Below are 21,546 nucleotides of genomic sequence, written 5' to 3'. Positions count from 1 at the left end.
TAGTTCCTAAATGCTGGACACTTGGAGATCTGAGTGGATTGGATACAGAAGTGTCTAGGGATAGAGCCTAGGAGTTGTTTCTGGACAGGGCTGTGCATTGAATAGGATTGGAGTCACGTATCATGGTATTTCCTGTTCCTGTTTGTAACCGTGGCATTTCCTGTCCATCCAGCATTCTTCCCCTTCATGGGTCCTGTTATGGCAAACATGGAGGTATCCCTATTCCCTGCCTCGGTCACAGATTTCTTCTACGCTGTCTTTCAGAAGATCAAGTCCAATCGCGTGGCTAGCACCAGGAAGGTATGTAAATATAACTGATCAAATATACGATCTTCAGCCAGTATTGTGTAATACAATTGTAGAGATTTGGTAGCATCTGGTAGTTCTCATGTGATTTTGATCTGACGTAAGCCTGCTTCCAGAGTCGGGTAGATTTCCTGCAGCTGATGATAGACTCGCAGAAAGACAGCAACTCAAAGGGAGAGGAGCAGAGTAAAGGTGCCTGCCTTAAACACACACACACACACACACACACACACACACACACACACACACACACACACACACACACACACACACACACACACACACACACACACACACACACTGTATACTAGCATCTAACACACACATACAGTACCTGCCTCAAACACCTATACCTACAAACACACCGTGGAAATACTCTACTTCGTCCCTTTCTCACACCTACCACCCCATTTCTCCCACTCTCCCTCTCCTCCCTCTCATTCTCCCCCTCTCTCCATCATCATAGGATTGAGTGACCACGAGATCTTGTCCCAGGCAATGATGTTCATCTTTGCTGGCTATGAGACCACCAGTAGCTCTCTGTCCTTCCTGGCCTACAATCTGGCAACCAACCCTCACATCATGACCAAGCTGCAGGAGGAGATAGACACTGTGTTTCCCAACAAGGTAACCCCTCTGCAGACTCCTATATAGTACTATTCATGTGGAACAGGAAATATGATAGTGACAGTGTTTTAGAGGGTACTGATGAGTGTGTAACCCCTGTGCACTGCAGACTCCTACAGATGGTTAGATAGGTGACAGTATTTTGCAGTGTGCTAATGTGTCTGTAGCATCCCTGTGCAGACTTCTGCCCAGTATTATTCATTTGAAACAGGAAGTAGATAGGTGTTGTTGGAATCTTCAGAATACTTAAAAGGCCAGTACCTGAGGACCTGAGGGATCTACAGGGTATATACCTTAAAAGCATGTCTGACATGCAGTGGTGTGCATGACCATAGAGTGATTTCTAAACTAATACAATCATCTTAAAATAAATTATAAAACTAACAGGTAATCAGTGCAGAGACTTGTGTGATATGTGCTCTCCATCTGACTCGTGCTGCTGCATTTTGTATCATTTGCCAAGAGCTTTCTTTGGTCGACCAGACAAGAGAGTGTTACAGTAATCAAGGCTGCTAGTAATACAAGCATGCATTCGTCTCTCAGTGTCAGCCTGGGAGAGGAAAGGTTGCATCTTTACAGCTGTGTTCTGTAAAGGTCCATGTAATATTCAAGCTTTCTAAAAGCTTCCTAACGGTTGTAATGACTATCTTTAATCGGTAGCGATCAGGGAACAAGATCCCTTATAATAAATCCCTTATGAATAAATATTTCATTTACGAACGCTGTTTTGGTTCGGAAAACACGCTTTTTAAAATGCAGTGTCCTACCTGACATTCGGTTTGCATATAAACATGTTGTGAGTGCCAGGGGTGTTCTAGGGGAGTAGACTGACCTTTCTCTGGTGGCTGCCTCTCCCAATCGTGTGCGCATGCAGAAAAACAACAGCTAATGTCCAACACTGCAAGTTCATTTCGGGGGGATATATTATTATTAGGGAGGATGTTGTTGTTTGGACAACTTCAGACAGAATTTCTCCACGATGGCAGATTTCCGGCAAACTTACTTACTCTTCTTTAAGTGATACAAATATGTTTTAGTCACATTCTTGATATGGGTTTCAAAATTAAGATCTGAGTCAATGGTAACACCTTGTTTTTTTGCCTGGTGCTTAGTGTTACTGTAAGTAGTGTCTTTAAGTGTGCAGACAGTTTGACCAGGACAAGGACAAAGAGCATTTTGGCATCAGCATTAATTAATTAATTCTAAGGTCATTAAGAACCTAGTTAATAACTTAACAACATAGTGCTATCTCAGTGCTATGATCGGCACAAAAGCCAGATTGGAACATGTCAAAGGTACAGTTGGGAAGAAGGAGATTATTTAACAGTTTGAACACCTTTTTTTCAAGAATTATAATTTCTTTGCTTAAAAAGGGAAGGTTGGAGATTGGCCTAAAATCGCTAAGGACTGAAGAGTCTAAGTTACTTTTCTTCAGGAGGGGTTTCACCATGGTAGTTTTAGGTGCAGATGAACAGACCCCCACTTTGCTGAGCATTTCTGTATGACCACTGCAAAAGAGTTCATAGTGCTTCCATGTGGTGGAAGGTGGGGTAACAAGTCATCAAACACATCTTCAGGTCTTGCCTGAGTGATCCTCCTCACCTAATATTGTTTCTCTTATCTCAGAAGTATGTTGCAAATTCCTCACATTTGTAGGTGGAGAGCAGATCACCAGGTGTCTTGTGGGCGGGATTTATAAGGCTGTCAATCGTTGAAAAGAGCACTGTTTGAGTTGTTATGATTCATTATCAATTTTGAGAAATGATCCGGCTTGACGTTTTTTTTATTGCCTTATTAAAAGCAGAAAGATGCTCTCGAAGAATATCAAGGTGGACCTGCAGTTTTTGTCAGCTCAGACTTTCTGCAAATTCTTTTAAATTTGGCCACAGCCTTTTTCAGATTGACTGGTGCTACAGAGTCGATAGTTGCCCTTAGTTTGGTGTTGAAGCTGGTTACTAAATCATTATCACAGGAGGAAGCTGTTGATGGTGTACTATTCATATTCATATTCATCATGAAATTCTCATCTGCTCAGCGACATGGCTAAATAAGTAATGGAGCGAAAATATATTTTTTCCCTACTTCTAATAGACTGACATGCATTCATGTTTAGCCAGGTTTCAGATAAAAACATTACAGTGCAGCTTTCGCTCTGAGATAAGATCAATAAAGGTTTTGCCAGATAGGGACCTAATATTCAAAAGCACCATGGTAATGTTCTCTGGGCTGTTCGGTGCTGCCCGGCCACAGTTAATGGAATGGATACCAAGTTATTCACATTTGAACCACCTGACAGTTTTCTTGTAGTCTGTCGACTGTGATAGGAAATAATAGACTATAGCACATTCAGTATTCCAAGCAGTCAATCCACTAAAAGCAGCCCAGTTTAGTGGCATTTTGACTTCTGATTGATCCTTGTGTACATCTATCATTTACATTGTTCAGTGGAATCTAAATGTATTTTCTTCTAACTATCAAGATAACATTATTTAGCGATTTTTTTGTTTATTCATGTACAACAAAAAAGCAAGTCTCTATTACACACGTACATTGAAAGTAATGGCGTTCTGTATGCGGGTGTCATGAAATTAGGCTATGCAGATTAGAATAAGTACAGTACTGTGTTCATTTCCCAAAAAAAGAACACAAAAAACTAACAGCTCTTCAGATTTGCGACGAAAAAGAGTTAGTTCTGGGCTACGGCTACGTGAACGACCAATCACTAGTGCTCATGTGAGTGTAATATCCCTGTTCAGGCTCCTATCCAGTACGAGGCTCTGATGCAGATGGACTATCTAGACAGCGTGATCAACGAGTCTCTCAGGTTGTACCCCATCGACTTGAAAGAGTCGCCAAGAAATCTGTTGAGATCAGCGGCATCACCATCCCCAAGGGTATGGTTGTCATGTTACCCATCTGGACCTTGCACCGTGACCCCGATGTGTGGGAAGACCCAGAGGAGTTCAAACCAGAGAGGTAATGGGCCACATCTTAACCACAACCACAATATCAATCACAACAGCAACGATAAGAGCAGTGTTCCACAAACAACCATAAAACAAACCTAAATGCGACGACCAAACACAAACAGGTTTCTTCAACCATGTATAACCATCATATTACTGTGATTTAATTGATATGTTCTTTAACCCCTCCTCCTCTGAACTCTCCGTGTGTAGGTTCAGTAAGGAGAACAAGGAGAGCATCGACCCATACACCTACATGCCGTTCGGGTTGGGCCCACGGAACTGTATCGGGATGCGATTCGCTCTGGTATTGATGAAACTGGCGATGGTGGAGATTCTACAGAGGTTCAACTTCACCGTCTGCAAAGAGACAGAGGTGAGACAAAATAATGATAGAATGATTGTAAATATAATTTTGTACCTATGACTTTGTTGCGTTTCTATATGTAGTGTTGCGTTTCTATATGTAGCAGAGGTGATTTTGGAATCACACTCGCGTGATGAGGTAGCCCTGCCTGAGACATGTAAACTGAAGTGTCGCCCTCAGACCTTGAGGATGTCCTCTTGGCTTAACGTTTGTGTCTTCCACATGGGAGACCCGGGTTTGAACCCCCATACTACAATTCTGTACTTGCGTACTGCATGAGTATGTACTCCCCATTTAATTTCCCAGATTGCATTTTTCAGTACTAGGCGCCAATCATCCTCAGTATAGGCTACCTACTAAAATTTAGTAACTAAATGATGGAAGTGTGAGATTTAAAAAAAAGCTATTTGTATTTCTGCAAAACTCCCTCGAGACTTCATAGGGCCATTTTAATGTATGTCGACCCAAGAGACGTTGTCCAGGAGTTTGAGTTTATTTGAATTTATAGTGCAATGCTACCCGAACGTAACAGTGACACTGTATTAGGTAACATTCATAGTGTAACGCTGACATCTGTTTTACTCGTTCCTTCATACTGTAACGACCCTGTGTAAGGCCCGTTAGCAGCTCCGCCAAGGGAGTTAACTCTCTTGGTGTTGTGGCTAGCGCGGCCGGTTTGTAAGCGGAAGGTTGCGAGTTCGATACCCGCTTAAGGCAAGCTGCTCTGCCCCGCCGTTCGCTACAATACTTTAACTGTGTGTCAACTCTCACCAGATCCCCATTGAGATGGACCTACAGAACACTCTGATGCCCATACGGCCCATCAAACTCAAGCTGCTGTCCCGCTGCCAGGAGTCCAACGACAACCAGCTCAAAGCAGACAGCCAGTGATGAGGACCTGCCCTGCTGCAGGTCTCTCAGTTATTATGTTACACATAGATCTAGGATAAGCCCCAACACTGGCTACTTTCAAAAATGGGCTTAAAAAAAAAAAGGGCTTCGCTTTTGCCTTAAATTGAAACTAAATTGGCGCTAATAATTGCACTGTGACCCTAAAATGCACTGTGACTTCTATTCTTTTTTTATGTCTTTTATGCGTTTTTATTCTAATTTTTTTTTCATGCTCTTTCCTTTTTATCTATTTTACGTAAAGCACTTTGAATTGCCTCTGTGTATGAAATGTGCTATATAAATAAACTTGCCTTGCCTCGCCTCGCCTCTGGGCTCTGCTGCTACTGTATGCTGCTCTCTTTGTATCTGTCTATTAGTGGAGGTCCAGGACTAGTTGTACAGAGACAGTTGTTGTCTGTCGTCTGCAGTGCAGGGATTTGCATGTGACTTGTGTATGTTTTGTACTCGTCTGGTAGTGGGTCTCTATCATCACGCTAAAAACGTGTGTATAATCACAAACTAAATCATAACATGAGAATGAACAATATGCCATCAAAACATGACAATGAATAGGTGTTAGATTAGATTCAACTTTATTGTCATTGTGCAGAGTACAAGTACAGAGACAACGAAATGTAGTTAGCGTCTAACCAGAAGTGCAAAAGGAGTGCAATGTGAACAATATATACAGGTAGAGCAGTATAAGCAATATATGAGCAGTATAAGTAGTGCAGTATAAGCAGTATATGAGCAGTATAAGCAGTATATGAGCAGTATAAGTAGTGCAGTATAAGCAATATATGTATTAACAGTAACATTATAAGCAGAATAAATATAGAATGCAGTATGAACAGTATAAGCAGTATATGAGCTGTATAAGTAGTGCAGTTACCAATGTATTGGGTCTATCTATGGGTATCGTAGTGCAGCAGTAATCAAAATGTACCTGCATTTTATCGTTTGAAGTGCCATCTCATCTGTCATAAGATTTGACTTGTAAAACTGAAAAGTAGGATACAACTAATAGCCTAAATGTATAAACACAGACCACAACCAAAAAACAACATGGGAAAATCGTTTACGCATCCTCTGCAGCAGGAACAGTGCAGAGAAAAAGTATGTACAGTAAACCCCATAACTGAATACACTTCATACGCTTCAGCGCGACACAGAACGCTACATTGAGGTGGCCTATACTGCAACAAAGTAAAAAAAATGAGACAGACACGTGTCTTCAATAACTTGCATGTTTTATCAAAATACAAGCATTCGGCACATTGTTAACTTGTAGGAAAGTTTAATCAGGTTTTATCAATTGTATTTCTTTAAATGTGAAATAAATATCATCAGTGCAGAGGCTATAACACACTACAAAAGTCACATTAAATCACGGAAAGTAGGCTAGGCTAATTAACGGAACTATATGAATATACAGCCCGAGCCCAGTCCAGGGTTCTGAAAGCGACAAGTAACAAGTGTGCCCATCAACGGTCTAGATATTAGGCCTATACAGTGGGGGAAATAATTATTTGATGGTACTTTATGGTATGATTATGGTACTTTTATTTTAACAAATAGAGACAGAATATCAACAAAGAAGTCCAGAAAAAACACATTATATAAAGTTATAAATTGATTTGAATTTGATCCCCTACAAACCAGCAAGAATTCTGGCTCATACAGACCGGTTATATGCCCATGAGGCACACAGATTACTCCTGTCACTTTAAGAAAGTACTTGTTATGGGTATAAAAGACACCTGTCAATAGAATCAATCTCTTCCATTCCAACCTCTCCACCACCATGGGCAAGACCAAAGAACATTCAAAGGACATCAGGGTAAGAGTTGTAGACCTGCACAAGGCTGGAATGGGCTACAAGACCATCAGCAAAAAGCTTGGTGAGAAGGAGACAACTGTTGGTGCAATTATTAGAAAATGGAAGAAATACAAAATAACCATCAATCGCCCTCGGCCTGGAGCTCCATGCAAGATCTCGCCTCGTGGGGTAAGGATGATCATGAGAAGGGTGAGGATCAGCCCAGAACTACGCGGGAGGAGCTTGGTAATGATCTCAAGGCAGCTGGGACCACAGTCACCAAGAAAACCATTGGTAACACACTACACCGTAACGGATTGAAATCCTGCAGTGCCCGCAAGGTCCCCCTGCTCAAGAAGGCACATGTGAAGCAGTGGACCCATCTGAAGTTTGCCAATGAACACTTAAATGATTCAGAGAAGGCTTGGGAGAAGGTGATGTGGTCAGATGAGACCAAAATTGAACTCTTTGGCATAAATTCGACTCTTCGTGTTTGGAGGGAGAGAAATGCTGAATGCTACAATCCCAAGAACACCATCCCCACTGTCAAACACAGAAGTGGAAACATTATGCTTTGGGGTTGTTTCTCTGCTAAGGGTACAGGACGACTTCACTGCATTGAGGGGCCAATGGACGGGGCCATGTACCGTAAGATCTTGGACAAGAACCTCCTTCCCTCAGCCAGAGCACTGAGGATGGGTCGTGGATGGGTCTTCCAGCATGACAATGACCCAAAACATACGGCCAAGACAACAAAGGAATGGCTCAAGAAGAAGCACACTAAGGTCATGGAGTGGCCTAGCTAGTCTCCAGACCTTAATCCTATAGAAAATTTGCGGAGGGAGCTGAAGCTTCGAGTTGCCAAGCAAAAGCCTTGAAACCTTCAGGATTTGGAGAGGATCTGTAAAGAGGAGTGGACCAAAATCCCTCCTGAGATGTGTGCAAAACTGGTGACCAACTACAAGAAACGTCTGACTTCTGTGCTTGCCAACAAGGGTTTCTCCACCAAGTACTAAGTCATGTTTTGCTTGGGGATCAAATACTTATTTCCTTCGATCAAATGCAAATTAATTTATAACTTTATATAATATGTTTTTCTGGACTTTTTTTTTTGATATTCTGTGTCTATTTGTTAAAATAAAAGTACCATAAAAATTATAGACCGCTCATTTCTTTGTAATCGGGCAAACTAACAAAATCAGCAGGGGATCAAATAATTATTTCCCCCACTGTACGTAACATTTGGAGATGTGTTAACACGATCAAAGAAAATACGCGGGAGAGGTCCACTGTTTGAGGCGAAAAAAGACAGGGTTCCCAGAGGAAAAATGAATAAAAATGAGTTCCTCACAAAACAAGGAACCCAAAACCATTTCAATGGAAACGATCGGACTTTACCTTGGAACGTAGCGGATGTATGAGCGCGGCTTTGGAATTATTCAAAACAGCGCCCGCTCTAACACGATCAAAGAGAATACGCGGTAGAGGTCCACTGTTTGATGCGAAAAAATACAACGTTCCCAGAGGAATAAAAACGAAATAAAAATGAAATATCCCATTGTTCCTAACAAAACAAAGAACCCAAAACCATTTCAATGGAAACATCGGACTTTACCTTGGAACGTAGCGGACACATGAGCGCGGCTTTGGAATTATTCAAAACAGCGCCCGCTCTAACACGATCAAAGAGAATACGCGGGAGAGGTCCACTGTTTGAGGCGAAAAAAGACAGGGTTCCCAGAGGAAAAATTAATAAAAATGAGTTCCTCACAAAACAAGGAACCCAAAACCATTTCAATGGAAACGATCGGACTTTACCTTGGAACGTAGCGGACGCATGAGCGCGGGCTTTGGAATTATTCAAAACAGCGCCCGCTCTAACACGATCAAAGAGAATACGCGGTAGAGGTCCACTGTTTGATGCGAAAAAAGACAACGTTCCTAGACGAATAAAAACGAAATAAAAATGAAATATCCTAGTATTCCTAACAAAACAAAGAACCCAAAACCATTTCAATGGAAACGATCGGACTTTACCTTGGAACGTAGACTGTTTGTGGAACGTAAAGTAGTGTACCTCCTGAACTCGAACACTGCACCTACGTGACAACCTACCAACCCCTGCAACCCCTGCACCCCCCCCCCGGACAATTGCACTATTACTCCCCTCCCCTGCTCTTACTCAATACCACTGCTCTTCTGTACATATGTCCATACTGTTCATATTTTCTTAATACTACTGTTAGTACACTGCACATATCTGTACATACTGTGCATACCTGTTTATACTGTTCATATGGCATTCCATATTTATATTTATTCTGCTATCTACCTTGTTACTGTTAATACATATATACTGCATTACCTATACAGCTCATATGCTGCTACACTGTTCATACTGTAACTTATTTATTCTGCTTATAATGCTACTGCTTACTCATATACTGCTTACACTGCACTACTTATGTTATACTGCACTACTTACTGCTCATATATTGCACTACCTGTAAATACTGTTCATTGCACTTTCTGCTATTTTGCACTTCTGGTTAGACGCTAACTGCATTTCGTTGTCTCTGTACTTGTACTCTGCACAATGACAATAAAGTTGAATCTAATCTAAAAAAAATGTTTTCGCTGACTGGCGGCACAAGGGTGTGGGTTGGGTGGAGCTCCGCTGTTTGAGGCGAAAAATGACAAGGTTCCCAGAGGAATAAAAAAAAAATGCCTTTATGCACCTGACACCATAAACAAAGTACCTTCTGGAAAAATAAACTTCTTCTAATCCAAGCCAGCTCTGTGATATTCTAGAAGGTCAGAGTTTAGCAGTTAGCACAGTAACATTGTTGCGAAGAGGTCAGATGAAGATAAGATATCTTTGAAAAAAAAAGTATAAATATGATCAGACTTTTTTCTGATAAAATAGTTGTTTTTTTGTTCAACAGTACCACTTTGTCTGTTTTTCCATTTTCTTGAAGCATCTGCACTCGATTTCCAGCCAGCATCATAGTCATGACAGTGAAAGTGTCCAAACAGGTGACCTGAAAAAATATCAAAAGGGGGATGAGGAGAAGAAAGCGGATCTCCACACTGATGAAACATGGGCAGATGAAGAAGATACTAGCGAAAGAAAACAAAAACATGGAGAGGAAAAACTGTCTGTGGAGTATAAGGCAGCTATTAAAGAGAATGACAACATTTGGATGAACTTTCGTTCATCTTGGTCTAATAATGTAATTATTCTAGTCGTGGTGTGGGCCAGGAGTGACTGCAACCTATAATAAGCCTTCTTTACTTTGCTACAGCCATCGCTGGCCGACATTGTCATTCACTGCCATCAACGGAAATCAATGTTTCCCACATTATATTTCATGCCAACGTCAATCAAAAGTAACCTCAGATTGTTATGGAAATCTTTCAGTGAACAACAACAAACGATGTTTGGTCTCAGTTGAGAGTTTTAATGCATATAGAAAGTATTATACAACGTTGGTCAGCTGGATCAGCATTCCTTCACCAACAGTGTGGATTCAGATACTGATGCTGTGGCTGAGGAGAAGACCATCCTTAACTCCAATGCTCATACGTCATAGGTCTTGGGGTAAACATATCTTGCACCTGTTTGCTGACCAAGAAGCTGGGAAAGAAGCGTAGGCGTTGTGAGCCACTATCTCAAACCTCAGCCTGCAGTTAGGAGTGTTCCAAGGTCACATAACATCTTTGATACAAGAGAAGGAGCAGTCGGTTTTGGTTCTTCCTCAGTCACATAATTAAAAATAACAAAGTACATTGGGTCACAGAAAGGTCAATACATTTAATATAAAACTAAAACAAAATAGTACAAATATTTTTTGCCATTACAAAACCAAGTACTGTAACAAAGTGATGAAGGCTTATCAAAGGTTACAGATGCATAGTCTTGAACCAAAATAAGAAAAACATACAATAATGATTGAATGGGTGGACTATGGCTTTAAAAGACCCAGAAAACAACCAAAATATTGTATGATGAAAAGTAAGAGATTCCCCAGACTGATGAAGAATAATGGACAGATGCCAAAAATAGAAATGAGACATTTTGTTTAATATACTGTGAAGGGGAGGATCAGGTGAAAGTAATAACGGGAGTGGAGAAAACAAGGGAACAAAGCTTTAGTCACAGTGAAAAGGTAATTAGTGAACAGGAGAGAAGTGCCATCAAACTTACTTGAGATTTTTTGATCATTTTGAGTTACAATTCTAGTGTTTCTTTTTTGTTCATCTGGTTCACTTTCTTACCTCTGTATCTATCTGCAGTTTTCCCGTCTTTTCCAAGGGTAAACAGACCCGAGTTCAATACCCAACAGCCACACTTGGCAGAGTAGACAGCGAACACAATGCAAAGGTGGGCTAACGGAAAACTGTTTTGATAGATTCAACAGTTTAGATTGTAGATTCATTGATAGGTTGGTTGATTGATTTACATTGAGCAGGACCTCTCCCTTTATGTTCCTTCCTCAGATGTCTATCCACAGCTGGGCAATGGTAATTTGCTGAAATGAACTGTGTATTAACAGTCAGGAGAATTCAAAAGGTAAAAAACCAAGTCACCAGCGTGGCTGCGGGGCTGAAGCCAGATTTATTTTGAATGGCCAAACCTGAATAAAGTATTCATTCAGTAAGACGAGTTATGGTTTAGAATGTTTGTAGAGCACACACATACACTCACCGGCCACTTTATTAGGTACACCTTGCTAGTACCGGGTTGGACCCCCTTTTGCCTTCAGAACTGCCTTCATTCTTTGTGGCATAGATTCACCAAGGTGCTGGAAAACATTCCTCAGAGACTTTGGTCCATATTGACATGATGGCATCACGCAGTTGCTGCAGATTTGTAGGCTGCATCTCCATGATGTGAATCCCCCGTTCCACCACATCCTGCTGGAAGTAGCCATCAGAAGATGGGTACACTGTGGTCATAAAGGGATGGACATGGTCAGCAGCAATACTCAGGTAGGCTGTGGCGACAAAGAAACAAACATCTGTTAATACTTATAGACACCTGCTCTGTCCTCATACATAGCTGAACACCTCTAAACACCTCCCAAGAGTCTGGAGACAGAATGTCAGTCTGACTTCAGGTTTATTGATTTAGAAAGAGTGAAACTGAGAAAGAGAAACAATAATCAATGATATGGTTTCACATCCACACATTGCCTTGCCATACATCACAGAGATGACCTAACAAAGAAATAGCGACATATAGCTACAGATGTTGTATGATGCAACAATACACAGGTAAAGATCATTTTATGCCACGTCCTACACATTTGGGGTAGTCAATAGTCCTAGGAGAAGCACACCTGTTAACCATCTCAATTCCATCTCTCCTTTCAGTCATAGGGTGAGGGTTAGGGTAGGAGTTTCTCATAGAAGTCTGTCTGTGTGTGGTAATGCTGATCTGCACTGTGACTGCAGCCTTTTAGGAAGTGAATAGGTTGGTTTCACATACACTAAAATATGTGTACTTCAAGTAATCTTGTCTGTCTACAAGAGGGCAGCATATCATCATTTCAGATCTGCGATCAATGAAGGGGCCCAACAGTTTAAATAAATCATATTAATATCTATTGTTAAAGTTGAAGGGTTCTCCCTCGACAGACTCTCTCTCAATGTGAAGAATTACTTTGATGTATTTGAAAATAATCTTCTACATGCAGATGCATCATTTACTACTATGTAGTAGTTGTCATTCACTCATGGCCTGTCTGAAGGTGTTGAGCAGGACAGGTCTCAGCACTCATCCACTCAAGGTCTCTGATCCAGCACTCCTGTCTTCCTTTCTTTCTCACTATCTTTAGGATCGATCCCCATTAGCTGCCGCCATTAACAACCACATATACACTCACTGGGCTCTTCATTAGGAACACTATATTAATACTGGGTAGGGCCTCCCTTTGCTCTTAAAACAGCCTCAATTCTTCGTGGCATTGATTCCACAAGATGTTTGAAACATTCCTTTGAGATTCTGGTCCATGATGACATGATTGCATCACGCAATACCTATAGATTTTTCAGGTGCACTTTCAAGCTGTGAATCTCCCGTTCTACCACTTCCCAAAGGTGTTCTATTGGATTCAGATCCAGTGACTGGGAAGGCCACTGAAGAAAACTGAAGCACTTACACATGGCCACATTATTATGGGGGTTATACGTCCTGTCATCTATAATTGTCTTATCATTATTCTTATTACTAATTTATTACATGGCCCCAGCATTTTCTTTTTATCTTGTAATTGTTATTATCTATTTATATAGGCAGGCCTGCTATGATTTTAAAATCAACACCTTACTTTGCACTTTCGCCCACGTAGCACTTCTTCTCCTAAAGCATTCACACCCTGATGGTTCAATAGCGCTCCAACAAATTCTTCTTGACTTCCCTCTAGTGTCCATTTTTTGGCAGCGGCACACACAGTCCACCCTTTTCCAAAACATTGGTGAAATGGTAGAAGCAGGCCCCAGGGTAACTGTCAATTTATATGTTGGGGTTGGTGAAAGGAGGAATTTTGTTCAGGTTACAATCCCCCAATATCAGTGTCGGTTTGTGGCCTTCAAAATTCCAATCTGTCACCTTATGTTGTAGTCTGGCTTTGTGTTACCAGGGAGTTTTCGATTTTTCCTTCACACTGGCGTCACCTGTTGATGAAAGGAGGAAAGGTGAGATGACATCATCAGCGTGTATGGAGATGTGACTGTGTAGCTGAAGGGTGCACATGGTTGTTAAAGGGATAGAGATGGCTGCTACAGAGGCCCGAGGTTGACGCCTCGCAGGACGGCAACAGGAAGGACTGCAGGGGGAAGATAAAGACATCAGGAGATTTACGAGAATATGTGTTATGTATTATAATATATTAAGATAATACATCATAATTATCATTATTATAGAATTATAATTATATAATATAATTCCAGGAGATTGTCCCTCTCCTTCTCCTGACTGCACACACACAATCTCTATTTTCATCCTGAGAATGAGTGTGTTCGAGTCAAATTTCTAAGAATGTGTCTTCGATGGAGTGATACTGTCCGTCCACTAGAGGGCAGTCCAATGCAACTCATCTCATCTCATAGGGTCATTCAGATCAACACTCCATTCAAAAGCAAGTGGAGGAAATCAAATAAGCATTACACTATGTATGTGTGGGGGGACATGCAGCGTTCGGCCTGTAGAGGGAGCTACAGGACCGTGGCCTCTATTGTGGCTTCTTTTAACAACATAACGAAATAACAAAAACACTCCTTTCAAATAGCCACTGTCGAAGCTGGAGCGGGGTTAATAACACACAATCCAAGATAGAGAAAAAAGCGGAGATCAAAAGTTAGAATTCAAACCAAAATAGCATTTATTATGCATTAACGTTCAACAAAAATATTCTCTGTGGCTCTTCAATGCCATAAACAAAATATATTGATCCCGAATTGTTTCTTTCAATTTGTGACAATAACTTTTGTTAGTTTGCAGTAGCTTGTGGTGATTGTTTGTGGTCAAAAAGCTGTTCCACTTCCCCGTCTAACTCGGATTCTCTCCAAAAACAGGTGCCGCGGCTTTCCACCAATTAAATAGACACCTCCCATAGCGGACCCAGAATCGAAGAAAAAAAAGAAAAAAAAGAATTCACAGGTTCTTGACAGAACAAAAGCATAGATGTAGAGTAGTAGACCGTACATGAAGAGTTTGACTGTAAGACATGGTTATGGTACAGTATAGCACCGTGCTTTGTTAGTCTACTGGGGTAGGCCAGGGCAGTGAACTCACAGGTCCTCAGGGCCTCCTCTGCGTCAGGTTCCTGGTGGTTGACGGCGATGCCCTGGTGTGACCTCTCCTGGAAGAAGGGTAGTCTGTCTACCAGCTCGCCCTCTAGGAAGGCTCCTTCTTCCACCTCCTCCTCCTCCTTTTCCTCCACCACCACCTCCTTCAAATCTTCCTCCTCTCCCCTATCTGGCAATGGCAACTCTTCCTCCTCCTCTGATTTTGGAATGGATTGGACCCTGTGGGCGGGGCTTGCAGACCCAGAGAGGAAGTGACTTATTTTTCTAAGGGACACAAAGTTGTTGGTGGAATCTATGTTCTTTCAGAAGTCAGAATTAAAGCTCATACCTTCAGAGAGGCGTTCACAACTTTAAAACATTGTAAAATGTAAAAATCTGTGTACAGTACAATGAATTAATTCAAATGCAGTATTTTCTCTCTGCGCTAAAACACATTTCATTCATGTCAACGTACCGATTGTCTTGTCTTTGTTGACCTTCCAGGAGAGAGGTCCCTCATGCACCATCTTCCTCTTGGTGAGATCCATATTCGACAGGAGAATGTGAATCATCAAATCATCATCAAAACTTCAGTTTCTTCTTTTCCTGAACATTTTTGGCTTTTACAGAGTAGAAAACAATCATAATGCCTGTTACGACTCCAGATGACAACTCGTCTACTTCTAGGGGCGGTAGAGGAGTCGCAACAAAAAGGTAGTGCCACGGACTTATTGCAGGAATTAAACAGGCACAAACCACAGTGTAAACTATATACAATTATTTATTTCCTCTGGGAAAACACAACACAAGACACACGCCAAGGAGAAAAGGGAACTATGAGCGGTGCCAAAGCAAAGAAATCATAAACAAAGGTGATGTCCTAAACTAGTGCAATAGTAATCTATACTACCAGGGCTATGCTAAAGTGCTATGCTACACTAGACTAGAACATACATGGGGCGGCACCCACTCCTAACCTGGTGAATTGGAACAGAGATGAGCCGACGTGTTGGAAATGTAAACCCATGGGTCTCTTACCTATTCACCTTACCCCTATGGCGTACATTTAACAGACAGACAAATATTGAGAAAAAAACTATACGTAAACAATGACGCAAGTATACCAAAAGAAAACTAAATGTAAATAAGTACGTCGGAGGTTTCGAACAACTAAGCAACAGCGAATCGACAGCAAACATAAGCTACGGTACAACTGGGTCGACTCCCGAGGGGAAGGCCAGCGGAGCTTTTAAATGACACGGACAGCCCTCTGATTGGTCAGGAATGGTGATGACTGATTGGGACGAATGGCCAATTGCTGACGGACACCTGAATGTAGAGTGACAGGTCAAGGGAAAAACAGAAGGAAACACAAAACACAACAAGGAAACGCACATGTAGGAGTGGGAACGTAACAATGCCAAACAAGAATACAAGGCTACGGATAACAGACGCAAGGGAATAACTTACAGAAATTCAAAATAATCAAACAGGAACCTTAAAGGGAAACTTTCTGATTAGAAGTGAATGGGAGAGTAGTGGAGCGCCTCCTCACCTTGAACTATGAGATCATGGGGTTCTCACTCTGCTTCAGTAAGGACAGGTCTAACCGTCTCTGGTAGTCCTCTAGTCCCTGTAAGGATAGGAACGTGCACACACACACACACACACACACACACACACACACACACACACACACACACACACACACACACACACACACACACACACACACACACACACACACACACACACACACACTTATGAGCACTGAACAATCACACATGTTGTCCTGTGGTAAATCATGAATCATTATATTACTAACCAAAACATTGAACATACCACAAAAATAATGACAGGTGCTTGCTAATATGCATTCTGACCAACTTGTGCAGCTCAGTGGCATTCTAAACGACCTGCTCCTTCATTTTAAGCATTTAAATCACAGTCCTGGTTGTCCGATCACAAGTATTATCCGATTACCAGTATCAAGTCCTAATTTACGGAAACAAGTAATATGAGATCGGCACACCCCTCATCGGCATGTGACCACCAATGTTGGGTCTAATCAATGGCGTCTATTCACACGGTCCTGGTTACCCGTTTGTTCTCTGCCTCTTTGACGGCCTGGTTAACATAGTTGAGTATCTTCCTGCAGCAGTCTCCTGTCCTCTTCACCTTGTCCCTCTCCTCCATCTCCTCTAGGGGTCAAAAACAACAACCAAACGTCAACCAGTCATCCATCAACTCATCATCTCATTGTTAATGTGGGCCGATAAGTGCACTACACCAGAAAGTGAGCAAGTGTTTTGAGCTGGAGGGGGTGGGTTGGGGGGTGTTAGGTAAAGGGGGCGGAGGTGCAAAAAAGGGAGGTGAAAGAGAAAGCAGTTTTAAAAAGACAAGGTTTAAAAAGTGTGCAGGTGAGGCGAAAAACATATAGGGGGCTTGTAGGAGAACCTCACCACAGGAACATACATGAATTGTAGTCGTTGTGAAATCGTAGTAGTCTATGGTACGTGTGTACTTGGCTATGCTCTCAAGCAGTAGAGGATACTTGGTCAGCCTCTGCATCTCCACAGGAATGATGTCCTTCAGCTGCAGTCGGCGACACTGGCGGTTACTCTCGGTTATTCTCCGCCGTACCGTGGTGGGCGGACAGAGAGGCGGTCGAAATCCACATCAACCTGCTCAGACAATAAAACTATAGGACACTGGTTAGAAGACCCTAGCCTACCTAACTTGCGGTTACTTTCCTGATTCAACTTTGTGTCTACCTTCTTGATTCAACTTGCTTTACCGTCCCTGGCTCCCCCTTCCTCTTTCATCGTTAGCTGCTCTGCCTTTTTCTTGTTGTGACCGTCTAATTGTCATCTCAGATTTCCATCCCCAAACCTTCCAATCTACCTTCCGCGACCCGTTCCGTAACTTCTTTATCTTACCAGCAGCATGGTACAAACAGTCGACCTAGCCCGGTTAGGATTTTCAACTGCCGACTCGGTCAAACCAGGGATTTACAAACAGTCGACCTCAGCCCGGTTTAGGATTTTTAACCGTACGAAACAGTCGACCTAGCCCGGCTAGGACTTTTCAACTGCCGACCCGGTCCAACCAGGGATTTCCAAACAGTCGACCTCAGCCCAGATTTATGATTTTCAACCGTACAAAACAGTCGACCTAGCCCGGCTAGGACTTTTCAACTGCCGACCCGGTCCAACCAGGGATTTACAAAGTCGACCATAGCCCGGCTTAGAATTTTCGCAAGCACCTAGTCCTACACAGATTTTTAATTCACAAATATTGTGGACTCACCTCTTCCGAGTTCAATGTCTTTATGGACTCGCCGTGCCTGAGAACTCCGTCCCTCTCCTTTCAGGCGCCTTTCTCTCAACCTTTGCGTTCCGAACATTCAAAGGGAGGATTTCGGATCCAGGAATATATCCTGTCCGTATACGAGTTTTGACCTTCTTGGCAGAGAGACGATGAACTCAGGGCAGACGGTCCCGTACGAGCCCCCAAATTGTGGTGAAAGTCTAGGATTTACCACTCTGTACTTCAGCTCTTCGGAGGTAAGAATCAAGAAACAAGTCCTGAGTAGCCACAATATCTGAGTCCGGTATTTATTGCTTGCAAATAAGAGACAAGAGCGTAACAGCAGCCCAGCGTACATCCGGGGGTCTGTTCAGCACAAGTCTGAAGAGACGATTATCAGGGTTGCCTTTTATACAGTTTAAACATAATGGTAGGCGCCGCCAAGGCTATCGGCTGATGGGCTTGTGCTTACATGAGAGAGGGCGGGAGAGAATGAACAATGGGGAGACTTTCTTACTGATCAATCAGCGCTTTCTTACTGATCAATCGGCATTCAACATTTCACACCTATCGGCAAGATATGTCTGTTCCCCCATTACTGTGCTCCCTCACCACTCCCTCCGAAATCACCGCTGTTCATATGGTAAATTATACAGTGCTTCTCAGAACAATGGCTATAGAACTTTAGAGGTGTGGCAAGAGAAAATGTAATCACAGTATTTACACAAGTTGTATCATATGAAAGTGTATAACCTGAAAACAGTTAAATCAATGTATTTGGTAAAAAAAAGCTCCTTCTTCGAGCCGGATTTGAACCAGCGACCTAAGGATTACTGTTATTGAACATACAGTCCTGTGCTTTACCAACTGCACCAGGGCTGGGGAAGACAAGTTTGTCTGTTAAGGGGGGGTAAGAAGGTGTGAAAAAGAGGGAAAAGAAAGAGAGAGAGAGAAATTGAGGCTTCTTTTCCATTATCTACTAGTTTATTTGTCAGTATGTAGTCTAAACGATTAAAGAAAAAGAAAAAATGACGCCTTTTCCGTTTTTTGAATAGGGGGAAGAGTGGATTCGAAGGTCACCGGTTCGAATCCCACCAGCACCAGAAATAAAAACAGGCAAAGTTTCCCAAAGTGTTGTTTTGTGTAAATTCAAGATCCCTTGAGCCAATATGTTGCTTCTTGTGACATAACAAACAGACGTTTATGTACACTCGCTGTTGTTTGACTGCTATGGGCCTACAGGTCTGTTACTTGTGTGTGTGTGTAACTTTGTTTATGCATCTGAAATTATCAGTTATAAAATTATCAGACCTCTGTTTCTTTCTCTTATGGACTGCATCACTCGCTATTAGCAATGTGTCAAATTGATTGAATAAAACTCAGATAAAAGATTTATATTTGAAAATAGAAATGTTTTTATTGAAATAAACACAAAAAACCTGTGAGCTGCCTCCTACACATTGGGCAGCACACCCTGACCTTCCACAGATGGTAGGGCATCCTCGCCAGGAGCCTGTGGGTGAAGAAGTGCTCTGGTGTTGGGGCCTGGTTGTAAATGAGCACTGGTATCGGTGCTCGTACCAGAGCTTCAAGTTTGGCCGCAGCCTCTGGTTCTCCCACAGAGTGGAGGCAATCATTGGCTGGCTGCTGAAGACATACAGATACAACAACAATCGATACCACTGATAATGGGATCCTTTTTCAGCATAACAAATATGCTCAATGTCATGGCATATACAACCTACCTTATATCTGTTTAATCTGTTGGTGTATTTCTCAGACAAACTTCACCTTCTGGTAGAGAGCATACCACCTCTTCTGACTGGGGGCTGGCCTGTCCTCTACATCAGAGGGCCAAACCCCAGTGGTGGCAGAGGTCTTGAGGCGAGACAGCCACTCACTGTCCTGTCCCCCATGGCCCTGTGCTTCTTGGTCGCCATCTGAGGCCAACAAGAGGAAGAATGTCAATCTAACTGTCAAAGTCTGTCATGGGACTAGGAGCAATATATCTAACTGTGAAAGTCTATCATGGGACTAGTATAATCAATGAAATCTGTCTACCTGTCATCAATCATAAGCCTTTATCACCATACACTTAATTGTCAATAAAAATGGTTATGAATCAAATCAATCTGTCTAGAATGGATCACTCTCTGCACTTAACGGTAAAATGAAAAGACACAGCGGACAGTTTCAACATTTCGGCAGCAAACAAGTGACAAAACACATATTTCATCATCGGAGATCTTATCTTAGTGATTCAACTAATATAAGGAAGTTATTCAAGTTGGTTTTAGTGACTTGACACAGATTTTCAGCAATCGTACAGCTAGCTTACCTTAGGTAGCACTCGAACTCGCTCTTATCCGTCTCTCGTTAACAGCGAACTCATAGTGTGTTGTTATAAACTGATTAAAGTATTAATTCAGCATAACATTTCCATTGATCAAATCAATATATCATTCAATCAAGTTTTCAGCGAACGTAGAACTAGCGTCTGTCTCTCGTCAACAAACAACGAGAAGTGCTGCAAGTGTGTTGCTATGAACTGATAAGACAAGAAAGTATTAATATATATAAACAATTCCATTGATCAAATCAATATATCAAGCCAGGTTACCGGTGTGATCTGAGCAGTGTGACAAAAGCCCACAGTTAGCCAAACGTCACCCGCCCACAAAATGGCGCACAAATGGAATGGAGCGCTGCGATTGGCTCTGCTAATGGGCAGTAATGGCGCACTAACGGAATGGGGCGCTGCGATTGGCTCTGCTAATGGAGCTAATAGAAAATTTATCAGCCTTACGTGCTCTGTTTAGCGCCAGCCGGGCCACTTGGTATTGTCGAGAGCCTCCTTGAGACCGAGGATTATTGGAATAATCCCCCTTCTGAAGCTCTGAGTGACATTCCCAGGTGGAAATGCAGGTCGGGAGAGGGCCAGACTTTCGACAGGGGACATAGCAGAGAGGGAGAGAATAGAGATTAGTGTTGGCATGCCAGAGACCACTCAGTACACCAGATGAATTAGTCTGACCCTCTGGTGTCTTTAAACTCAGGATGCCACTACCTACCAGTCAATAAAAAATAATAAAAAAAAACATCAAATCAAATCAAATCAAATCAAATCTACTTAACCACAGAGTTGGAGAGCAGTGTTGGGATTCATTTATTTTTTAAAACATGCACAACGTTAAATTAGCGCCAATAGGCGGGCAAAAATATTTTCGGTTGAGTGGAGATAACGATCATCAGCTAGCAATAGCAAAACATCTTTTCATATACATTTACATTCATGTTTTTAAAATGCTTTTTAACAGCCAATTAGAAGGCTTGATATTAACAGCCAATAAGAGGGCTGTATTTAACAGCCAATCAGAAGGCTCGATATTAACAGCCAATCAGGGGGCTCTATTTAACAGCCAATAATGCTATTATACTGTATTTAACAGCCAATCAGAAGGCTCGATATT

General features: G+C 42.0%; 1 pseudogene across 1 annotated transcript in view; it reads left to right on the top strand.

Moving 5' to 3' along the window:
- Nucleotides 1-207: 207 nt before the first annotated feature.
- The window catches only part of LOC310824116 (cytochrome P450 3A27-like), a 59,108-nt pseudogene continuing 37,769 nt past the window's right edge, over nucleotides 208-21,546 (top strand). Inside the window, exons 1-5 of the transcript in view lie at nucleotides 208-300; nucleotides 423-498; nucleotides 773-933; nucleotides 3,690-3,909; nucleotides 4,113-4,275. The product of the transcript in view is annotated as a cytochrome P450 3A27-like (transcript). The remainder of the gene's footprint in view (nucleotides 301-422; nucleotides 499-772; nucleotides 934-3,689; nucleotides 3,910-4,112; nucleotides 4,276-21,546) is intronic.

This window comes from Argentina silus, assembly GCF_951799395.1.
Source record: "Argentina silus genome assembly, chromosome: Y".
Classification (NCBI taxonomy): Eukaryota; Metazoa; Chordata; class Actinopteri; order Argentiniformes; family Argentinidae; genus Argentina; species Argentina silus.
The sequence above is the reverse complement of the archived record's forward strand: the minus strand, read 5'-3'. Positions and strand labels throughout refer to the sequence as shown.